This window comes from Microtus oregoni, unplaced genomic scaffold, assembly GCF_018167655.1.
Source record: "Microtus oregoni isolate MIOR12 unplaced genomic scaffold, Mior012 000006F_ref0000085, whole genome shotgun sequence".
In the NCBI taxonomy this organism is placed as follows: domain Eukaryota; kingdom Metazoa; phylum Chordata; class Mammalia; order Rodentia; family Cricetidae; genus Microtus; species Microtus oregoni.
This window is the reverse complement of record NW_024543065.1, coordinates 36805425-36821407: the sequence shown is the minus strand read 5'-3', so window position 1 is coordinate 36821407 and position 15983 is coordinate 36805425.

The following is a 15983-nucleotide window of genomic DNA, read 5'->3' as shown; positions in this document are numbered from 1 at the left end:
TGCAAATGAGACTTTGAGTGGTTGCCCACATAGCCAGTTGTCTCTGCCACTTATATTACATTTTGGAAGTTGATTGATTGTACTTCTTATTTATTCAAGTAATATTATTTCCCTTCTCAAGGTTTTGATGGAATTGAAGACTAAATAGTTGTAGTTACTTTCCTCTCATGATTTGACCAAGCTATTGCTAACACAAGACTTAGACTCCTTAGGATAGAATAATAATGGAAACATTTAGAATATGTTTCTAGCTTGATATTGTTTATGCTGGTTGTAATTCTAATTTTTGTACTTGATATTTGTTCTTATTGTATATAGTTTTATATTAGGCTTAGAACTCTCTTATTTAGACAAAAGAGGAGATGCTGTAAGAACTCATTCAGTCAATAGCTATTAAGATACAAGCACCGTTGGGCATAATCTCTTATATTATAAATGTAGCCATAAAGCTTGCATGTGCTCTCTCTCTCCCAACTGCTGGATTCAGTTTCTGTTTTCTGTTCTTGCAGAGGTTTGTGATCTGTGAGTCTACTCCTAAATAAATATCCCTTTATTATACTCAATACTGAGCTAGTGTCGAATTACTTTAAAACGTCCATATTCAGTTTTCTAGGCTACTTCCTGCTTACTAGAGGTGCTGGTACTCTTATGCAAACACTCAAAAATTTACGATTATGGTCAAGTCCTTAATGGAGTATTCTGTGAGCCTTGATCATTTCAATAAGCAGCTTTGAAGCTGTTCTGGATGTAGAATTCAGAGAAAACTGCAACAGAGTTGCTCTGAAATGTTGGATCATCTAGGCCATCTGTTCCCACTAGAGATTTTTCAAGAGGTCTTCCTTTATCAAACTTTATTTTTATTAACCAAGAATGAATTCACAGACTTTCATTTCATGTGGAAACAAAAGCAAATCTCTTCTCCAACGTAATCTATCTATTGATTTTAATTTTGAAGTCAAGGCATTTTCAAAAAATATATTTTATATTAATCCAATAGCATTTATAATCAAATGTCTTTTAGAAACTGTTGCTACTTCGCCAGCAATCAAACAATTCAAAAACAACACAATAACATACAGTATCCAGATTCTCTCTGTATTTTCCATTTTTATGTTGCTTTTTTTTACTCTACTTCTTTTATTTTTATTTTTACTTTTTTTTTTGAGACAGGGTTGTTCCTGTATGTTTGGCTGTCCTGAATCTCACTCTGTAGACCAGACTGGCCTCAAACTCACAGAGATCTACATGCTTCTGTCTCCCAAGTGCTACAATTAAAGGAATGTACTACCATGCCCAACTACTTTATTTCTTTTTTAAAAAGTTACACTATCCTTTTTATTTTCCATCTCAAGCCTATATATCTTTTTAAACACACTGTAAACTATTTAGAGATTTTTTTCTCTCTGAATCTGTCTTTGTGATCTCTCTCTCTCTCTCTCTCTCTCTCTCTCTCTCTCTCTGACTACACATATCTTTAATCTGTTAAACAGCATGGCTAAAATGAAAGCTGCATCTTTGGAGCTGGCTCTGCTCCATTCCTTAGTTTTCTGAGCCTAGCTTCATGGTGGAGGTATTGGCAGGAGACATATTCATTACTATAATTTTGGATAGTTTTATAGGTCCACTGTTGTTTGAAAACCACTTATTTGTTCCTAGCTGTCCAGAACTGAAATAATCAAACAGAAGCTGTATTAATTACAACACTGCTTGGCCTATTAGCTTATGCATATTTCTAGCTTACTCTTATCTCTTAAATTAACCCATTTCAGTTGTTTTATATTTTACTATGAGGCTAATGGCTTACTGACAAGGTTCAAGCTTATGTCTTGTGTCTTTCCATGGCATCTCCATGACTCCACCTCCTTTCCCCCAGCATTCAGTTTAGCTTTCCTCACCTAGTTCTGTTCTGCCCTGTTATAGGCTCAAATCAGTTTCTTTATTGATTAACCAATAAAAGTAACACATATACAGAAAGTCTTCCAACACCAGTCCACTACCAAGAAGCCTGATGTTGACTGCTCATAAACACCATTTAAGTGCTTGGTACAGAGCCTCTCAGAAGAGCTACAAGGTTTTTGCTGCTAATGCTAAATCAGGGAGCTTCTCTTAATGGAGCTGCACCTCTGCTCAACAGCAGTAAACAGAGCCTACTGGAGACAAAATGGTTAGTGTGCCTCTGCTCACTGCCAGCAAACAAGGCATATTGGAGTCAAGGCAGTTACCAAGAAGCTGAGCTTGACTTTGTTCTTCTTTGTCTAGAATCTTAAAAAAAAAACTCTCTAAGGTTTTATGTGGAAATTCTTGCCCATGTTGGGTGCCATCTGCAGCTGGAGTTGTACTTTCTTTTCCTAGCTGCCCAGACCTGAATAAGCATGCAGAAACTATATTAGTTACAGCACCATTTGGTCAATGATTTGAGTGTATTTCTAGTAAGCTCTTATATCTTAAATTAACATATTTCTATTAATCTATGTATCACCATAAGACTGTGGCTTACTTTTAATATTCTGGCTTTTTTCTCCTTCGGCAGCTACATTGACTCTGCCCACTATTTTTCTCTGTCTCTGCCTAGATTTCCAGCATGTCTATACTCTGCAAAGCCATTGGACAAGAGAGCTTTATTCATCAACCAATAAAAACAACACTTATATAGAAGGGCATGTCAGGTCAGCCAGGAGGCAGATCCTTTTCCTGATTCTTAAGAGAATTTTTTATGTATAAGGATATACATGTTCTTCTGCCATATGAACTTCTTAGACACTGTATGTGTTTGTGTGTAGAGATGTGTTATAGAAAATTGTGAAGTTAAGCAATTTCTGTAAACATGTTTCTTTGTATTTTATATTAGAGCTTGAAGTTCTGAGAGCAGACAGTTAGGACAGAAGCATGACTAGAAAGTGGCATCGAGCAAAACCAAGCTGAAACTTCTAAGAAAAATTTAGTCAGCTGGAACTCTGACAAATGGCTGGCTACATTCTCATTGTAGGTGGGTGCCAAAACTAAGTACCTCCAGTGAAAACTCTTGCAGGCTTATACTCTTCAGGTTTATACAAAAATGAGATAGTGTTATATGAATCTGAGGCTGCTCTTAATGCTCTTACATTCAGGTCATTGCTTTCCTCACACTAGTACTGACTCTATTTCACATCCATGGGTGGTATCTTATATAAGTTTAGATACCTTCATGTAGACCTGGAGTCACAGATCCAGAAGTAAGATCAAAGAGATAGGAACACATTTGTAAGCTCAGCTGCCACCTCATATTAACAAAAGAAGTCAGCAGATTTGTGTCAAGGAATTTTAGCTAAAAACAGCTGCTGCTTAGTCTGCATACAAATCATCACCATCATCTAAAATTCTCTCTGTTAACCATTCTGATTGGAAACATTAAGAAGACTGGATTCAAAGAAGTAAAGTTAATTCTATGTTCATGTTGACACACTGCAAAGTCAACAAGTAGAATTTTATATTCAAATTTAAGTACTATGTCACCTAAAAGTCAAGCAAACTTGACAAAATGTTTTATATAAATGGAATATATATATATATATATATATAATATAATATGTATGTATTCATTGTAGTTAAGGAAAGTTTTTCTTCTTCACAAGTTATTAAGGAATTTAAAAAGCATAATAAGTGCTAATGCTCCACTCATAGGCAAAGACAGACTAAATGCATGAAGATAGCCATTGAAATACACGAGTTTTGTATATAAAAAGAATAGTGTGCAAAAGAGCCATTTTTATAAAGTAATCTGGAACCAACTTTTAGCAATTTAAACTTTAAAATTCTTCATCTCTATTCTTATATAAAAGTCAATTGTTCTTAAGTCACAAAATTTGAATACAGGAAGTAAAGAAAATAAAACTTTTAGGTGTCTTACTTAGGGTTTCTATTGCTGTGATTAAAAGAACACAACCAAAAGGCAATTTGAGAGGAAAAGTTGTACCCACCACAACAATGTTCATCATCAGAGAAAGTCAGGACAGTAACTCAAGCAGAGCAGGAGCCTGGAGGCAGTAGCTGCTGATTAAGAGGCCATGGAATAGTGCTGATTATTGGTTTGTTCAGAATGTTTTTTTTTATAGCACTCAGAATGACCAACTCAGGGATATCATAATCTACATAGACTAGGCCCTCTCCATCAATAACTAATTAAGAAAATGCCTAACAACCTGATCTCATGTAGGCATTTTCTCAATAGAGTTACCTCATTTCAGATGATTTGAGCTTGTGTCAAGTTGCTATAAAACTGTCCAGTACATTAGAATTGAGTATTTTTTCTAAGCATGATATGAAAACTTGATATATAAAATTGACCAAATTAGGAACTTGACCACATTAATTGGAATTTTCACACAATTAAACTTTCCTATATACAAAGCTGAGAAACAAGTAACAATCTAGGAAAACAAAGAAATAAACATGACAGATATAGTTAATCCACCCAATATGTTTTTTAAAAATGTGTTTGAAAATCAATGAGAAACAGCTGATGTGATATATATGTGATATATATTCATATATATGTGATATTTCAGAAAAGATTTTAAAACCTCATTAATATTTCAAACTCTATCATCAATAAAATAAATGAATAAAAACACATAATTAAATATTTTCAGCAAACATATTTGCAACAGAATTTAATGAGACTTGATTTCCATAATGTTATGAAAGTAAACTGAACTAATCATCCATTAGTTGGGACAAAAGTAATGAAAATCATCTGAAGGGTAGTTAATTAGTCTATATCAGAATTTAAATAAATAAGTAAAAGACCTGAAAGATGGTTCAGTGGAAAAAATGCTTCCAAGCCTGACTGCCTGGGTTTAATCTTCAGAAGCCACACAGTAGAAGGCATTCATTACCTCTACCTACATGGGCATAAATACCTACCCATATTAAACAAAAAAATTAGTACTTTAAAGTAAACAGCCTTTTTGTCCAAGAAAGATCATATCCAATTAATGATATATTCTTCAGGTTGTTCATGAAAATTTTATTTACACTAACAAAAGTTGAAAAACATTAGCATAATCAATAATTGAAAATTACAAACATATGCACATACATTTAATACTACTACGTGAAAGCCACGTAAACTTTCATTTACTGACAATATTCACAGTAAATTGTGGAATGAAATGACCTAAAATGGTCTTCCACAGACAAATATAGCTGTGCCCTTTCACATGTGCCCATAAATACCCTGAGATAGTAAGATATATACATGAAAAAGATTCTCTGGGAGAAAGACTGTCAAATGCTGTTGTTTTTTTTTTTTTGGCTTTTTTCAATTTTGTTCATTTTGACTGTTTATTAAACAATGAATATTTGTGATGTTTATAATGAGTCAAATTATTTTTATTTCATGTAAAAATGTAGTTGTTAAGAAGGACATTTTAATACTTTATTTGGCCTATTTTCAAATCTTAGACACAATTTAGGGACTGGAAATGTCTTTTTTTTTAATGGAAATGTCTTTATTGGACCATTTACACCACTTTCTGGCTTAAGTGTACAGTCAGTTCCTAAGACTTTCAAAACTATGACCCATCATGAACACCAAACATACAAAGGCAAGACAGAGTTTCTATCATCTGCCTTAGATGAGCATCAGAAATAGATTCTGGATTGCCTGTCAGTCTTATGAAAAGTGAGATGGAAAGATTAGGGTTTAGCCTCAGACATCTGATACCAATTGAGCACAATCCATCTTCCAGGTCATTGTGGTTATTCCTCAGCTTGATTTTAGACTTAATCCCTTAAAAATGTTTCCAGAATTTGGTAGCTCTCCAATTTCAAGACATAAGCCTTTGTGAAAGCCAGATCTTGTCTGCCCTTGGTGCCTTTGCTTTTCCAGAAGGAACAGAGCATTCTTTCACATGTGGGATTATATGGTTATTTATCATCTATCACCTTAAGCTTTCAGCCACAAATTCACCTATTTTGTAAGCATCTTAGACCTTCCTTGCTCTTGTACACTGAAAGATTTTTAAAACAGTTTTCTAAATTTGAACATCCTAAAATGTAATAAAGTTGTTGAAATAGTAAAAGTGATTTAGCTATTAACTGTAAAGATATAAATAAAAAGTACCAGAGGTACTGAGAAGTAAGGAAACTATGTTGTGAATACAACATTGAATATGAGCTGTATGAGAAGTAATTTGTGGTTAGGCTAGGAAAAAATAAGAAGCATTTTCAGATTAATTTTAAATAAGACTTTTATCTCTTTCACCCTCATACCACAACATAACTCTTATAGTATTATCTACAAACTAAAAAAAATTAAGTATAGATCTGATTACTAGTAGTGGGTAGGTAACAATCTGCAAGATCAGTACTAGGACTCTTCTGAGGAGCCCTTCACTGTCTGATCTTATTTTATGTCTCTGACTAGGTGAAGAAATTGAGAGACCAAAACATCTTACAAGAATATTTAATTCACTGGTACACATAATAACACATAGAATTTCTTTGAAATACTTAAGAATGACTCATTGACACCATTGCAAAACAGTTCACTTATAGACTAAGTCAGAAGGGTATGGGGAAAATCCAAACGAATAAATTTATATTCCAAATGTCTTATCAATCAAGTGAGAGCAGACAGAAATGCAGCTTTTATAAAAACACAAGATATTTCAAAATACCCAGAAAGTTATTCATCTTTGTTTTGTAACACTGGTACCTATATTTTCTTTTTGGTACAGGAATATATTTGAAAAGAGTATTTAAGATTTTTTAAAGACATGAAAAATGGATCCTTTGAGAAGTGAATAATATTACTTAACTTGCATTAAAAAGGAAAAGTAATATATTCAGGAGACATTCATTGTATAAATAGAGTTTAAAGAAAGCATCAAGATAAGAAACCACTAAAATTGACCAAAAACATGATTCACATAATTTTATCATTTGAGATTAATATAATAAAATGGTGCATTAGTTGGTTGGAGTAGTTTAGGTGTCCCTAAACTGGAAGTAAAAAATTGATTAGCAATAAACTCATTAAATATTATGAGATTCCAGTGAATTATTTACTTCTTGTTATATGTAAGTTGGATAAGGAAAAAGGTTTAGATTATGATGCATATTAAGTTTCTATAATATATAGCATCATTTTCTCAAAACATTGGATTCAATGGGTATTCATAAAACTGGAAATCTGAGTCATGATAAAGTTTCTTGACAAAGCTCATACAGCCAATAAGTAAATTAAATGATTACTAAAACTTGCTGACAGTTGGTCATCCTCATAACTGCCAGCAAATTTAATGAACAGAGGTGAAATCAGTAAGAAAGGAAAGAGAGTATATGTGACAGAATTTATCAAGAGAAGTAGGAGATATTAAGAATATCCCTTGGGCTTTCATTGTCTGTAAATGTGAATATAGGAAGATGGGGGCTAAAATGAAATCCCACACTAGTTCAGAATTGAGTATAATAAAGGGTTACTTTTTTAGGGCTAGACTCACATTTCACAGCCTGTTGAAATAGGAGCGGCGGGGCTGTGTTATAGTTGGACTAATCAGGTTCTTTAGAAACAATAGAGATTGTATTTTGCATAGATAGGTAATCTTCAACTACTTCAAAGAGCTGTAGAATATGGCATTTAAATAACTTAAGACTGTCATGAAGTGAGGACAATGACCTCAATATGTAATCAATGTATAAGTATCTTGATTGGAGGTAGAAACGTATACTGCACTTAAGCAGAAGTAGAAGAATGCATTCATACAATATGACAAAATAATTTTGCCTAGGTATACAAATATTGTAGATGAAAATAAAAACATGTTCAATATAATTTAAGTTTGTATCAATAGAAAAGAATAAATACCAATGTAAATTGCTTATAAATAAAAGCTCACAAGTATTCACCATTACTCACTATATTAATGTGAATAAGCTCACACTAATCTATTATCCCATCCAATTTCCTTTTATTCCAAAGAGATCCCCAAGCTTACAAAATCCCTCCCCAACTCCAATCCCTAAAACAGTTATAATCAACCTCTAAATAATGTCCCTAACCCTGAGGACATATTTGTTGTGAGAGGGCACGCCATTTTCTAGAATTACTTCCTGCTCATGGGGGTGAAGTTATTTCTATGGGATCCTGTGAAAGTAAAATGATGGTTAAGTTCCACAATTACTGTCTGGTATAATTGCAAGTAGTGTCTGAGTATTCAGTATAGTTTTTCTGAGGTTCCCATTTGGAGTTTTGGCCAGAAAATTGTAAAAGAGTGCAGCAGTTTAGCTAACCAAGTTAGAAGTATCTTGAGCAGCTGGTACCCAAAACAGGTCTTATAGCAGTGCTATCTGCATCTTGATGCCATGCCATGCAGGTGGCATTGTTGTTGCAAGGCCCGATCTTCTTCCCGGAAACTTCAATGATTACTATGGGAAAATTTATTGTTCATTGTGGAAAATGTAAACATTATTTATACAGACATATATTCAATGAAAGGTATGATAGAGACAAAAATATGTATGATAGAGAAAAAAAATTTTCTATATTCTTTCTTCTTTCTGTACCATACTGGATGGCTCCGGATATGAGACTGAAACTCTGAATTTTTCTTTTAACAACAAACTTGGATTTAAGGAATGACAGAGCGAGTATCCAACTCCAAAGTCAACTTTGATTTTAAGTGAGTCATGACTATTATTCTAATTAATATTCAGAGATTCTTACCCTCTGATGACAAGTCCTCACAAGTGATAATTCTCTTTGCTTGATGATATTATCTGGATAATTATCTTTTCCTCTTTAGACATCTAGATGTCTAGGGTCTCTTGACTTTCTGAAGATGATTTTTGTCCTACAAAGACAAGAACAGAACTTTGCTTCAACCCTTATGAGGTTTCCTTACCACCTGATTGGTTGTCACCTCTGTGGATGGCCTATCATTTCTTTTTCTCAAGAGATTTTTTTTACAGACTGAATTTTTATGTATCTATGAATTTGATGGTATCTATAACCTTTCTTCTCCTGTTGAAACAAGAAAAAAACCTTCCCCAAAGTAGCACATCTCCTGGTTTCCATTGTGAGATCAACAAATCCATGAAATACACTAGTGGATTTAATTCAGAAGGCTTTTCTATTATCCAATGTCTCTCTGCTGCAGTTGTTCCTTTATTATTAGCATTAAGAAAATTCAAGGTCAATAAAGCATTTTGTAATCTATTTCTGTGGGTATTTTCCATCTCAGTATGTTTGCTTACATATCCTTTATAGCTTACTTTGATCTTTATATAATGGCCTAACCTGTAGGATGGTGTGGTATACCTGTAATATGCTTAACATTATAATAATCAAAAAACTTTCATTTTCTTAAAGACATATACTGGATAATTGTCTGTCATTATTTGTGCAGCTATACCCATGATAGCCATAACTTCTAACAAACATATGATTACTTAAACAAGCTTTTCTTCGATCAAGGCAGTTGCCCATTTAAAACGTGAGTATCAATGGTATGGTGTACATATTTTAATTTTCCAATTCTGTAAAGTGGAACACATTGATTTACTAGATTTTATTCCTTTAAATACCCTTTGGGTTAGTCCCTGGATGTAGCAGTGTTTGGTTAGAGAAGGAGCAAGTAGGACATCTCTTTATAATCTCCTTAGCTTGTTGTCATGTAATGAAAAACTCTTTCTTAAACCTTTGCTATTGAAATAATATTTTTAATGAAATTCTGAGGTCTTCAACACATTTCAAATCAATAATTGATTAATCTTTGTATTAACTTGTGCTAGAGGACAAAGCAGACCTGTATGGGATAGGATGTGTGTTATGTATATGGGACAGAGCCTATTTGTGATTATATTTTAACCTTTTGAATAATGAAGTCAATTCTGTGTCATCTGGTATAAATTCAATATGTAAAACAACTCTTCTGCATATTGTAAATCAATAACTATATTGAGAGGTTCTTTAAAATTCCTTAGTACCATTAGAATAACATATAATTAAGCCTTTTGGACAGAATCATAAGGGATTTGTTTCACCTTAATTAATCTTCTGACTTGTAAGCTTTCTTTTCTGATTTATTTGCACCAGTATAAAATGTACAAGTTCCAGTTATTGGTGTGTCCCATACAATGTGGGGAAGGATCCAAATAGTTCTCACTCTTTATATTTATTTATTTATTTATTTAGTTAGTTAGTTAGTTTTTGGAGACAGTTTCTCTATAGCTTTGGAGACTGTCCTGGAACTAGCAATTGTAGACCAGGCTGGCTTAACTCACAAAGATCCACCTGCCTCTGCCTCCCAAGTGCTAGGATTAAAGGAATGTGCCACCACTTCCCGACAAGTAGTTCTCTTTTTAATTTAAATCTGTCACTTTTGGGATAATTGCTATTAATCTCTCTTAAAAAATAGCACAAGCTCTTTGCCAAGTTTCATTGTCTTCCCATAATTTTTTAATTTCATCAGTAGTAAAAGCCACTATTATCACTGCTATGTCTATACTTGCTAGTTGACAAAGACTCAATTTTCCTTTTATAATTAATTCAGAGATAGTTCCACATAAGTTTTTAATTTTTTATTTGCTTTATGTGGTAAAATGATTCATTCTATGTGAATATTTTCCTCTTGCATTAAAATTCTTGTGGGAGAAATTCTGGAAGGAAATATGACTAGAATACAATTAAGATTTGGATTTAACCTATCCACATGTGCCTACTGTAATTTTTCTTCAATGACAATCATATCCTTTTCTGCTTCAACTGTTAATTCCCTAGGACTGTTTAAGTCTTTGTCACCATTTAAGGTTTTGTTTAAATGAACTATTAGATCAGGTGTTATCCCAACAGCTGGTCATAAACAGGAAATTGCTCCTAACTATCTTTAAAAGTCATTAAGAGTCCACAATTGGTCTCTCCCATTTTGTGTCTTTTGTGTTCTAATTTTCTGTAAATTTTTTATATTTTATAACCTAGGTAATTGACAGAATCTCCTGTCTGTAATTTTTCAGGAGCAATTGGTACTCCCCATTTGGCAAAACTTTCTTTACTTCTTCAAACATTCTTTTTAAAGTATCTAGGTTTGAATAGCAAAATGTCATTCATGTGTTGTAGGTGGAGTGGTAGGCTCCATCCTGCTGTCCATCTGGCTTACACCCGGGCTGGCAGGCTGCTTGTCATCCCAGCCACCTGGCTATCTTATGTCTGAAATAATTACATGGAGATTTGTATTAATTAAATTGCTGCCTGACTCATTCGCTCTAGCCTCCTATTGGCTAACTCTCACATCTTGATTCAACCCATTTCTAATAATCTGTATGTCACCAAGAAACTGTGGTTTACCAGGAAAGATTCAGCATGTCTGACCTGGTAGCTTCATGGTGGTTAGCTCTCTGCCTGCCTTCTTCCTCCCAGAATTTTGTTCTGTCTACTCCACCCATCTAAGGGCTGCCTTATTTAAGGCAGCTTCTTTATTCAACCTATATTTCCAAATATAGCAACAACCTATATTTCCAAATTACACATTACATTTTTAAATGAACTACAAAATCACAATACCTTAATCAAGATTAGAAATACATATACATATAACAAAATTGACCTCAAACTTGTATCAATAAAGTAAAATTTATACCAATGTAAATTATTCATATCTAAATCATATCCCTCCTTAAATGTAAAAGAACATTTATAAGCAATATTTGGGAATGTGGGCACAGTTTTTTCCCTCCAAACTGCTTCCTGCTGCATGGAGGCACTGTTAATCAGGTCTTTTATGGTGTATCCTGTGTGTTAGGTTCATTTCAGTTGGCAGTTAACTGAAGTAATTTTCTAAAGGTGTTCACGGTGACCTTTCAGGAGGTCACCATGTTGGTAGAAATACAAGCCAAAGGGTCTCATCCTCTGTGAAAACAAAAGAAGAACCTCTTTTCCAAAGCATCATATCCTTAGACCTAAATTTGTAAGTCATGATACCTTTAGAACATATATGCTGGCTCAGCTTAGCAGCCCACAAAATGAAGTGTCTCTCTGTAATTAGCGGCTTCACAGTCAAAAAATTCAAAGAAAACACAATATACAGAATCCAGGCTATCTGCGAATTTTCCATTTTTATGTGGTTTATTTTTCTTTATTTCTTTTAATCTATAACTGTCTGTACTTTGTCTCTTTAAAGACTTTACCCTTTTTAAGGCATTAACTTTATTCTGTATATTCTTTTTCTTCTCTCTTCCAAGCCTATGTACACCCATTCAACACTATGACCCATTTAGAGGTCTTTTATGTCTAAATCTGTCCTGTTGTGAGTCTGTAATTTTTTATTATTCAGGAGCACTTCTTAAAATGCTAAGCACTTCTTAAAAACTTAAGTTGCACCATGTAGGGATAATATGGTACTGCCTATTTCCTGCCCAGTCTAAACCTTAACTGTGCTGTTATTATGATAATTACGATAGTTTCTGCCTGAGATCAGCACAGTTCAGCATGGCTGAGTGGAGCCACTCCTGCCTCAGAGCCATTTCATGTCCCTGAGCCCCACACAGTTCCAGGCACACAGCAGTCCCCATTGCTATCAAGCAAGCTGTAGCACTTTACTCACAAAACCCCATCCAAATTCTCTGCCTCCTGCAAAAGACAGAGGTCACTGTAGGAGCATAGCCCAAAAAGCTGGTGTTTTAAAAGTGTGTGGCTTTTTTCCCCCCTCCTCAAGGTAGGAGCCACACTCAGCAGTTTAACTCTGAGAATGAGCTTTTTATCTGAGTTACAGCCTAATTTGCTAGGCAGACCAGTGCACAGCCTGGAAACATCTCTGTGTATGGTGGCAGGAATCCACCACGCTCTCCCGTCTGCCCAAGCCTAATTCTGCCGTCTGCCCAGGCAGGAAGAGCTGAGCCATGGGAATGGTCTCAGCTACTTTCCTACAGATCCCGAGCAGACACACAAACAAATGCACCATAGCCAGAGTTTGCACCAGTGGCAGGGCCCATGAAGCTGCATTTTAAAACTACGTGGACTTTTCTTACAGCTGCTGAGTCAGGAAATCTCTCTGCAGCACACCCTAGCAAACAACAAAAAGCTGTATTATTCTCTCTCTCTCTCTCTCTCTCTCTCTCTCTCTCTCTCTCTGTCTTTCGCTGTGTGTGTGTGTGTGTGTGTGTGTGTGTGTGTGTGTGTGTCTAGAATTCCTTTTCAAGCCCTCTCAGGTTTTATGTGGAGTTTGTTACCATGTTGGGCACCACTCTGTTGCAGATGGAGTGATGGCCTGTGTCCCGCTGCCCAACTGGCTTACAACTGGGCTGGCAGGCTGCTTGTCGTCCAAGCCACCTGGCTAGCTGATGCCCTAAATAATCACAGAGATCTGTATTAATTAAATTGCTGCCTGGCCCATTAGCTTTAGCCTCCTATAGGCTAACTCTCACATCTTGATTCAACCCATTTCTAATAATCTGTATGTCACCATGAGGCTGTGGCTTACCAGGAAAGATTCAGCATGTCTGACCTGGCATTTCATGGTGGGCAGCTCTCTGCCTGCCTTCTTCCAGAATTCTGTTCTGTCTACTCCACCCATCTAAGGGCTGCCCTATCAAAAGGTCAAGACAGCTTCTTTATTCAACCAATGAAAGCAACACATAGAAAGAAGAACCTCCTACACCATCCATATAATGTTAAATCAGAGATTTAGAATTTTTTTAATGTATTATTTCCAATGACTGACTTATTCACATAGGGTGGGGATATTGAGCATTCCCTGTGGAAGAATTTTCCACTGGTGTCTCCTAGTAGGTTGAGAATTATTATAGGCAGTCAGTATGAAGGCAAATTTTTCTCTATACTTTTCTTGTAAAGGTATGGTAAAGAAACAATCTTTTAAATCAATAAGAGGCCATCCTTTTAGTAATATAGAAGGCAGAGAAATCCCAAATTGTAGAGGTCCTATAGGTTGAATTAACTTGATAACCGCTCTTAGATCTGTCACCATTCTCCATTTACCAGATTTCTTTTTAACAACAAATTCAGGAGCATTCCAAGGACTAGTTGATTCTTCAATATGGTGAGCATCTAGATGCTCTTGTACCAGATGTTCTAAAGCCTGCAGTCTGTCTTCTGTTAACAGAGACTGTTTAACCCATATTGGTTTCTCAGTTAACTACTTTTAAGGTAGTGCTGTGGGTACCTCTAAAGTTTTTCTAGATGCTTTGTGTTATTGTACAGCCTGAATGTCTCATGACCTTTGTGTATAGTACCTTATAATATCCTTCTCAGAATTATGAGTTTCTGGGACAGCAGGAGTGTTAATCTGGGTATTCCATTGCTGCAGCAGGTCATAACCCCATAAATTTACTGCAGTAATAGTCACATATGGGCTCAGCCTTTCTCACTGTACTTCTGGGCCTATGAATTTAAGCTATCTCATGCTTTGTTTCACTTGAGATAGGGTTTAAATTCTGATTCCTAGTAATTGAACATCTGCTTCTTAAAGAGTCCAATTTGGATGCCAAGATTCCGGAGTAATGATACATCTGCACCCATGTCTATCAAACCCATAAGCTATGCCATTTATACACACTCTTAGCTTTGGTCCTTGATATGGGGAACAGTCTAGGCAGAGAATTTTCAACAGAAGAATCTCAAATAGCCAAAAACACATTTAAGGAATTGCTCAACATCCTTAGCCATCTGGAAAATGCAAACAAAAATTATTCTGAAATACCAGCTTATACCTGTCAGAATGGCTAAGATGAGAAATATTGGAGAGGATGCAGATCAAGGGGAATACTCCTCCTCAGTTGGTGGGATCGTGAACTTTACAGCCACTTTGGAAATCAGTATGGCAGTTTGTCAGAAAGGTGGGAATCAATGTACCCCAAGATCCACTATACTACTCTTTGGCATATACACAAAAGATGCTCAGTCATACCACAAAAGCATTTGCCCAACAATGTTCATAGCGGTATCTGTAATTTGGAACCTGGAAACAATCTTGATATCACTCAACTGAAGAATAGATAAAGAAAGTGTGCTACATTTACACAATCGAGTATTGCTCAGCTGCAAAAATCAATGACATCATAAATTTACAGACAAATAGATGGAACTAGAAAAAAAAATCCTCAGCAAAGAAACCCAGACTCAAAGTGACAAACTTCATATGTACTCACTCATAAGTGGATACTATTGGTAGAGCAAGGGATAACCAGACTACAATTCACAAAAGATGGCACCCAACTTTTGGGGCACTAATTCATAAAAAAGCCAATTGTCTGATGTTTTATCCACTGTCACAGGCAGAAATGGAGCCAAACCTAACCACCTGGATTCACAAGAAAAACTAGTGCTCCCAACTTCTACTCTCCCAAAGTGTGGCAACTACAACCACATAAAACATGAGAGAGTTTGAGAAGGGAATCTAGAAACAAAAGAACAGAGTCAAGCTTGGTTTCTTGGTAGCCGCATTGTCTTGGGTAGATTCTGTTTGCAAGGGGGCAAGCAGAAGTGTGGCTTCTTTAAAAGAGGCTTTCTGACTCATTATTGCAGCCCTTTTAAGAGGCTCTTTCACCAAACACTTAAATGGTGTTTATGAACAGCTGGCAACATACTTCTTGGTGGCAGCATGGACTTTGAAACTCCATAGAGTTGGGGAAATAAACATGTCTCCCAAAAGTATTTCTACAATGAAGCTAAGGAATGGGCTGGAGTCAGTAGCCAAGTTTGAAGCTTAATCTTAGCCACACTGTTTAGCAGGTTTAGCAGATTAAGACTCATGTGGTCAAAGAAGAAAAAGATAGAGACATACAATAAAGACAGATTCAGTAAAAAAAAACATCTCTAAATGGCTTACAATATGTTTTAAAATGTACATAGTCTTGGGAAAGAAAAGAAAAGGGATAGAGAAAGTCCTTTAAAAGGAAATAGAGTAGTTTGGTGTGGTGGCACATGGCTTTAATCCAAGCACTTGGTAGGCAGAGGCAGTCATATCTCCATGAATTTGAGGCCAGATTGG